Below are 9,878 nucleotides of genomic sequence, written 5' to 3' on the forward strand. Positions count from 1 at the left end.
TACTCTGCACATGTCTAATTGTCATCAGCACATGGCCATGGGACATGCTTGTCCTTATTTTCGGCAGGTGGACGCGTTGAGCCGCATCTGAGAGGAATGAAGGTGTAGAATTAGGTGTGTCACAACCAAGTGCTTCCGGGCACTCTACGAGCAGTACACCCATGTCCGATTGTAGCAGGCAAATTTCCCTGCCCCCGCTGCTGGACCGTAGAAAGAAGTTCACTCCCAGCCATCCACATGCCCAGTGGTTGAATTCTAGCTTGGCTAAATTGCTAGCACTTCAACTGCTGCCTTTTCAGTTGGTAGACTTGGCCCCCTTCCGTGAGTTTGTGCAATGTGCGGTTCCTCAGACGCCACGCCAGATTAAGCCAGGATTGGTGGTTTGCGACAATGGCACCAGCCTCCTCTGCGCCCTCCAACAGGGACAACTGACGCATCTGCCCTGTGTGGCTCACATCCTTAACCTGGTGGTGCAGCAGTTCTTGGGCAGGTACCCGGGCTTACAGGATGTTCTGAAGCAGGCCAGGAAAGTCTGTGTGCATTTCCGCCGATCATTTAATGCCAGTTCTCGGCTGGCTGAGCTCCAAAAGTAGTTGAACCTGCCCAAGAACCGCCTTATATGTGACATGTCCACCAGGTGGAACTCAACGTTGGCCATGCTGCAGCGGCTGCACATGCAGCAGAGGGCCATTAGTGAGTACCTGTGTGACTATGGCCCCAGGACAGGGTCAGGGGAGCTCAGTATTTTCACACCACGCCAGTGGGGCATGATCAGGGATGCATGCACTGTCCTGTCACCGTTTGAGGAGGCCACAAGGATGGTGAGCAGTGACAGTGCATGCATCAGTGACACTGTACCTCTTGTCCACCTGTTGGAGCATACGCTGCGTGGAATAATGGACAGGGCACTTGAGGCAGAACAGAGGCAGGAAGAGGAGGACTTCCTTGGCTCTCAAGGCCCCCTTTATCCAGACAATGTTCCTGCTGTCTCACCCATCACACAGGAAGAGGAGGAGGAAGAGGAGGATGATTGTGTCAGCATGGAGATGGAGCCTGGCACTCAGCATCAACAGTCTTGTAGGGATGATTTACAGTCCCAAGAAACCCATGGACTTGTACGTGGCTGGGAGGAGGTAGCTGCGGATCATGTTGTCCTTAGTGACCCAGAGGACTCCGGATCAAATGCCTCAGCTAACCTACGCTGCATGGCCCCCCTGATCCTGCAAAGCCTGCGGAAGGATCCTCATATTCTTCGGATCAAGAAGAGGGACCATTACTGGCTGGCCACTCTCCTTGATCTACGGTACAAGGGTAAGGTTGCCGACCTTATCTTGCCGTCGCAGAGGGAGCGGAGGATGAGACATCTCCAGGAGGCCTTGCAGAAAGGTCTGCGCAACGCGTTCCCAGAGACTGGGAGGTTACAAACTCCTGGTCCTGGACAACGTGTTGCTGAGGCTTCAGTCAGACGGAGCGGTGGAGAAGGTGGCCGTCTGACCGATGCGCTCAGACAATTTTTTAGTCCGCAGCCCCAAGGTATGATCGATTCCAGCAACCATCGCCAGCGTCTGATTTACATGGTGCAGGAATACCTAGGGTCAAGGTCAGACTTGGACACCTTTCCCACCAAAAATCCTCTGGCTTACTGGGTCTTGAGGATGGATCACTGGCCAGAGCTTGCACAGTATGCAATTGAGCCACTGACCTGTCCTGCATCCAGCGTTCTTTCAAAACGCACCTTCAGTGCTGCTGGTGGATTTGCAACCGATCACAGGGTGCGCCTGTCCACCGACTCGGTTGATTGACTGACCTTCATAAAGCTGAATCCGTCTTGGATCACCACCAGCTACCAAGCACCTAAAGCTGATGTAACCGAATAATGTTTTTTGAAATATAACATCCCTTCAAGACTGCCTATGCTGATGCTGAGTGACTGTCCTGTTATGTTGACTGTCTATCCTCTTCCTCCTCCGCTGATATCTTGGAATAACATTTTTGATTCTGGGTGATGCCACCAGCCCAATTTTTCAGCCCCTGTTTAACAGGGGCATGTAATTAAAATTTTTGATGCAATGCTTTGCAGCAGGGCTCATTCCTGCAATCCAACTAGAGTATATGGTAGAGGTTGCAGTGTATAGGCCCAATTTTTCAGCCCCCGGTTTAAGAGGGGCATGTAATACAATTTTTGATGCAATGCTTTGCAGCAGGGCTCATTCCTGCACTCCAACTAGAGTATCTGGGAGAGGTTGAAGTGTTGTGGCACCAGCAAGCAGTGCCTAAGGCCCAATTTTTCAGCCCCTGTTTAACAGGAGCATGTAATTACAATTCTTGATACAATATTTCACAGCAGGGCCCGTTCCTGCGCCCACCGAGAGTAACTGTGAGGACTTGTTGTGGCACCAGCACCACCACCACCAAAGGCCCAATTTTTCTACCACTGTTCAACAATGGCATGTAATCACAATTCTTGATATAATTGTTCACAGCAGGGCACTCCAGCGCCCACCAAGAGTCACTTTGAGGGCTTACAGTGTTGTGGCAACACCAACACCTTGTTCCGCCATTTCTGCAGAGCATATAGGGCAGGCCCCTACTTTCAAACATCCAACTTACAAACGTCTCCTACTTGCAAAGGGAAGGAGACAGCAGGAAGTGAGATGAAAAAAGACGAGCGTCGAAAAAAAATACAGGGGTGATAACCCTTCCCTATGTTTTCCAAAAAGCTTAAAAATAGATTTTTTGACTGGAGCTACACTTTAAAAATGTACCAGTTGGGGTGTGGCTTGCGCACTGAAGAAGATGGCTGCTTAAGCCTAGAGCTCTCCACAACCGGCTGTTTAACAGCAAAAAACAGGCAGGTATTTTCCTCTAAAAACATACCTAAATACTCTGCAGTACTCCTGGGACAGTAGGGGCAATAATGTCTCACAAAAGAGGACAAGAAAGGGGACCAAAAAAGCTGTCATCATTTACATTTAAACAGAGCAATGAGCTGACTAAAATCCAAGATGGCGCCCCCGGAGCTGTGAGGAAAAATAATAAAACTCACACAAACCTTTCTGCTAGCCATCCACCTGAAATGGATGAGGAATTATCATCCTCATATTCTAATGGCTCCTCTCAACTATCCCCAACATCTCAGGGACCCGCAAAATCGCAGATGAAGCTGGATTTATCTTGTCAGGCAGCTGATACTGTGAACACAGCTCTGCATAGTGATAATGCTATGTCCTCATTACAGACATCTATAGCTGCTTTCCCAACATCAGGTCAGCCAGTACTAGATACCACAATGAAAGAAATGCTTGTGTCATTACAATCATCTATTATATCTAATCTATCCTCCATGATTCATAAATTCTCTCTTGATATGAAACATATGGATGGTAGACTGCAATACGTTGAAAACAAAATGGAGGAATGCACTGAAACAGTGAATGAGCTAGTGGATGCATGTACAGAACAAAAAGATGATTCCATGTGGGTCAAGATGAAACTGGCAGATCTCGAGGACCACTCACGTCGAAACAACATTAAAATGAGAGGAATACCAGAGTCAGTTCTACCTATGGACTTACGTAACTATGCAAATACACTATTTTCTACATTATTGCCGATTGAACTTACAATCGATCGTATTTATAGAATTCCCAAACCAAAACATCTAGAAGAATCAATTCCCAGAGATGTTATTCTGCAAATTCATTTTTTATCAAGCTAAAGAGCAAATTCTCTCCAAAGGCGAGGGAGCTAACTACTCTGCCATCACCATACTCAGATATACAATTATTCGCTGATCTCTCGCAATTTACACTACAAATGAGAAGACAGCTCAAAACTGTAACAAAGGCATTATCTAATCATAAGATCACATACAAATGGAGACATCCAGCCACTATCTTGACCACTTACAACGGGAAACATTTTGCTATATCTACCATTGAAGATGGCATGCAATTACTCCAAACATGGGGTATTATAGTTGATCTTCCACATAACACCCCTGCCTTGAAGGAAAAACCTAATTTGTTCCACTTTGGACAAAAACGTGAACAAAATAGAATTAAGCGCAAATGAACTACTCCTGCCTGTTAAATGCATTACTGACATATACGGTCTGGTTTGATGCTCAATACCTTACTACTTGAACTTCACCCCCTATCTTGGTCAGCATTCCTTTGAGTGGATTACTGCTGACTCTTGGAGAAAAAAAAAATCTTTACTCTTATTTTTTATTCTCTCCTTTTTTTATTTATTTTTTTATTAATTTTTTTTTTTTTTTTTTTCCTCTTGCAATATACATTGCCAAATAACTACTAATAGAGTAATAACTTGTTTTTACATAGGTTTGGAAAAAAAAAATCTACATTGTTGTGTGCATGATTTAATAGTAACTGTGAACTGATCATATAACAAATACTTAAATATTTAGTTTAAGCGTTATCGAAACTAGAGAATATTCTTTTAGGAATATATAGAATTATAGTAACATCTAATTTTGATATATATTAATATGTCTTTTTAAAATATTGTCCCTAAATGCAAGGGGACTGAATCACCCAGCGAAACGAACCTCTATGTGGAGGTCTGCCTTATCCTTTAATTGTGACATATTATGTGTTCAAGAGACACATTTTGCTAAAGATGCATCTCCCAAATGTCAACATAAACATTTTCCTCATATTTTTCAAACAAAATTCTCCAAAAAACAAAGAGGGGTGTTAATAGCTATTAGAGATACTATTACATTTCAATTAGATAATTGTATCACTGACCCTGAAGGTCGCTATATTTTTTTGATTTGTACCATTAACAATATTCAATACACCCTTGTATCTATTTATGCTCCGAATATGAGGCAAATGCATTTCATAAAAAAAACTATAGAGGAGGCGAAGAAAGTTCAAAAAGGACACTTCCTGATATGTGGAGATTTCAATTTGATTCCAAACAATGATATGGATTCTTCTGCTAAGTCCAAACGCTATGCTTCTCCCCTTAATAAGTTCATAACTTTGAATGACTTATTTGATGTGTGGAGATGTGGACATGCTAATGAAAGGGATTACACATATTTGTCACCACGGCACAATACCTACTCCAGAATTGACTTATTCTTGACAGATAAATGGCTGCTTGACAAGATTTCATCCTCCCATATGCATACGGCCACGTGGTCAACTCACGCTCCCATTAGCATGTTTATAACAACCACATCATCCCAACCAAATTCATATATATGGAGAGCTAATAACTATATTCTCCAAAATGAAAATTACTCCACAACACTCCAACAACACCTTACTGAATTCTTTTCAATTAATTTGACGTCTATATCTGACCCAATGATATTATGGAATGCTCATAAAGCTGTTATGAGAGGGGTGTTTATGCAATTAGGTTCTAAAGCTAAAAGAAAGAGAACTCAGAGAATGGATGAACTTACTAAGGAGATAGCCAAAGCTGAGGAACACAATAAAAATGATCCTTCTCCTTTCATTAAAACACACATTTTCCAGTTACGTAATGAATTAAGAACCCTACTTCTAGAGACACATGAGAAATCCTATAAAAATTCAGAGCAACCACTTATGCAACAGGGAACAAAGCAGGGAAAACAATGGCATTACGCATTAAAGGTTATCGATCTAAGACTAAAATTCCATTCCTCTACCATACTTACACTAATGAAAAATTGCTTAAGCCTTCTTCAATAGCTGAAGCATTTAGCTCATATTATAAATGATTTATATAACATTAAGAACGATGGCGATACCCATCAACCTTCTCAGGAGAAGATTGACACCTTTTTGGAGAGTGTCAAACTTCCATCTATTTCCCCACAACAATTAGAATTTCTCAATTCTCCCTTTACTATCCCTGAAATTCTACAAACTATCTGTATTCTTCCTAACTTGAAATCACCTGGTCCAGATGGCCTTACAGGGGAATATTTTAAAAAATTTCAAAGTACTCTAGCACCTATACTATGTGACATTTATAATTTAGCAGCCAATTTTTCATCATTTCCCAATGAAATGCTGAATGCTCTTGTTGTAACTCTTCCAAAACCAGATAAGGAACCATCTTCACCTAAAATTTTTAGACCAATTTCCTTACTCAATTTAGATGTTAATATTTATGCAAAACTTATAGCCAAAAGACTAGATAGATAGTTTGTTACCCTCTCTTATCCATAGAGATCAATCGGGTTTCACCAAAGGAAGACAAGCATCGGATGCTACTAGAAGAATGATAAATATAATACACCATGTAGAACTCACCAAATCGCCATCCCTGTTTCTGTCACTTGATGCTGAAAAAGCGTTTGATAGAGTTCATTGGGGATACCCGTCATCCGTTCTGACTAAATTTGGCTTAACAGGTCAAATCAACAAAGCAATATTAGCCCTGTACTCTGTCCCCTCAGCTCGAGTGTATACTACGGATTCTTTATCACCTCCATTCCCAATAACAAATGGTACACGACAAGGATGCCCCTTATCCCCCCTAATTTTTAACCTTGTTATTGAATCCCTAGCTGAGAGTATTAGGTCCAACAAAAAAATTCTAGGAGTTACCATTGCTGAACAAGAACATAAAATCAACCTTTTTGCAGATGATGTTGTTCTTATGATTACTGATCCTGTGAAATCCTTACCGGAAATTCAGGAAACACTAAATATGTTCAGCAAAGTTTCTTATTACAGGCTTAACGCGAATAAATCTTGTATATTGAACTTGGGGATAGATGAAAATACTACTAAACATCTTAAATTAAAATTCCCTTATACATGGACTGAAAGTACAATTAAATATTTGGGTATTCAATTATCAAATTCATGTAAAACACTGTTCCAATATAATTATATTCCACTTCGTAATGCATTACAAGAAAATCTCACTAAACTAGCATCCCATGAATTTTCATGGATGGGATGTTTGGCAGCATTTAAAATGCTTCACCTTCCACAAATTTTATACTTTTTTCCCGATTCCAATTCCGTTAAAATATTTTCAATCCCTTCAGACTCTGTTTTCTAGATTCATCTGCCAGGGTAAAAAATCTAGATGTGCTCATTCAAACTTAGTGAAGAAACGTCAAGCTGGGGGAACAGGGTATGTGGATTTCCAAGATTATTATTTAGCCTCGGTTCTTACACAGTCTAAGGAATGGTTTCTATCTCCTCCATCTACAATTTGGGGGAAGATGGAAACTGCTAAGATCCCAGGAAATAATCTATCAATATGGATTCCTTCCATTGCACTTGGAGCCAAGATACCTTCTCGCATCTCCCCAGCAATATTAGCGACACTTAAATCCTGGGTTCGATTTCTGCATCTAACTTCCTCACACCCTCTTCCTACCAAAGTCCAAATTCCGCTAAATACTCTACATAATTTCATGAAGACAACCTCATTTACACCATGGATAGAGAAGGGAATTAAATATCTGATCTACTTGATAATGGGGTGATCATACCATTTCCTACACTTCAAAATAAATTTCAATTGCCAAATTCAGATTTATTCCTCTACATCCGAACTAAGAATTGCTTTTCCAACCTCCCATCATAGACCTATAATGTTCGCCAATCGGCTTGGTCCTTCCTTAAGATCCCCATACATCAACAAAAAGGATCTCTCTTTTCTATAATCTTCTTCAACAAAAAAGTGTGTTTACAAAGACTATCCCTTTAATTAGATGGGAAGAAGACTTAGGATACACCTATACAGTTGACCAATGGGAAAAAGCTTGTAACACCACATATAAAGCCACATGCTGCTCTACATTATGGGAAGTATCCATTAAATTGACTCAACGCTGGTATCTTACTCCTGAGAAAATATCTAAATTCAACGGCACATTTGACGACAAATGTTGGAGATTGTGAGGCAAAAAAGGTAATATGTTGCATACATTTTGGACATGCCCTAAACTTGGGAAGTATTGGGAAAAAAATCTTTCACTTTCAATCTCCTCCAAATCCCTCACTGGCTCTATTATCCATTGATCTTGATCAATATCCTATCCAGTTTAGAAATGTGTTTACACATATTTTGCTGTCAGCCAGGATCAGTATAACGAGGAACTGGAAAAATCCTGATCCTCCTTCCATAAAAGAAGTGATAGAATTTACTCAAACTCATTACATTTATGAATCAATTCTAGCTCTTCGGCCTCACAAAAAAGAACATACTCATAAAATATGGCAGCCATGGTTAAAATGGGCTAGTCCCCAAAACATTGCACGAGTTCTTTGTTCCTAGATAACTTGAATTAAAAAATGACTTACCCCGCTCTAATATTTTAATCCTTGTTTTGTATCTATTAAATGACAGGTTACTATTACTGTCCCGAACACGGTTTAGCACCCATAGGGGTGTTCGGGAATATATTTAGGTTCATCATCTTTGAATTACTTAAATTGGCAGTATATAAATATATGAAGATAATATTTATATTACTTTTGTGTATTGTCTCCACAATGGATGTATTAATAACCTCCTGATCGTTATCTTTATTATCCCGATTATAATTGAGATATATTAATATGGTTTTCTTTATATTATATTTTTTATTATTTTTGGATACTATTATCTATGTATCTAAATACTGTAACTGATCTGTTATTTAGTCATAATTTCTGTCATTTGTCTTGATAAAAATGTAAACTTTAATAAAAACTATTGATTAAAAAAAAAAATGTACCAGTTCAAAATTACAAACAGATTCTGCTTAACTCAACAAACCAACACAGTCCCTATTTTGTTTGCACCGCCTGTATACTCCTGTTCTGAGTATATAGGGCCTGGGGGCCCCACGCCTTTCCTTTTTTTTTAATATGGGTATGGGGTTCCCCTTAATATCCGTATAAGACCCAAAGGGGCTGGTAATGGGCAAGGGGGGCTACCTATGCTATTTTTCTCAATGATTTTCATCCATATTGCCAGAACCAGATATTACATTAAAACCGCAGGCAGTTTTAAATGACATTTTTTCCGTTAAATGTAATTTTGTGCAGGGACTGTTCTAAACACGGAAAACACGTGCCACTTCACAGGCATACTATAGACACCCCCCAGGCACGATATTTAAAGGAATATTTCACTTTTTTTCACTTTAATCGTCATTAAAATCACAGCTCCCGAAAAAACTGCAGTTTTTAAAAACATTTTAGGCATTGACCCATGTCCCCTGGGGCAGGAGCCAGGTCCCCAAACCTTTTTAGCACAATATCTTGCATATTAGCCATTAAAATTAGCACTTTTTATTTCAAACATTCGAGCCCCATAGACTTCAATGGGGTTCTAAAGTTTTCACAAATTTTCGGTCCATTCGAACCGAACCGGGGGGTGTTTGGCTCATCCCTATTAAGAAGTGTCAATCTAAAAAAGCTGGATACACACTGTTCAAATTGCAGCACATTTTGACATTATGATTTAACCAAGCAATATAATAGGAGACAAAAACGTAAGAAGTTTCAATTTGTAGGTTATCAGGCAGGCCCTTGCACTACATGGTTTGGGGAATTTATACAGAAATTTTAACACAAAAGAGGGATAGTGTGTATGGATCAGCAGATAGAGTATTTGGATCTGTTTACGTTCGCATTTTGGGGGGGGGGGGGTAGGGGAAAAAATGGCCTCTTGCACGCTAATAATACCATTTGTACACATTTTAGGGGTTGTTTAGGGTAAGCCCAAAAATATAGATGACAAAAAACATTGTTAAGTTACCAGGCTAGGTGTGTATGGGCCCAGGATAGTATGTTGGGGAGGTTAGTGAAGGAAAATATGCATGTAGGCCAAAAATGGAGCAGGAAAAGCTTACAGCTTAAACATAAACACATATAATGTGATCTTAAAGGTAAAAACGT

Source organism: Lithobates pipiens, unplaced genomic scaffold, assembly GCF_037356315.1.
Source record: "Lithobates pipiens isolate NorthernLeopardFrog02 unplaced genomic scaffold, aLitPip1_a1.2 Scaffold_8, whole genome shotgun sequence".
In the NCBI taxonomy this organism is placed as follows: Eukaryota; Metazoa; Chordata; class Amphibia; order Anura; family Ranidae; genus Lithobates; species Lithobates pipiens.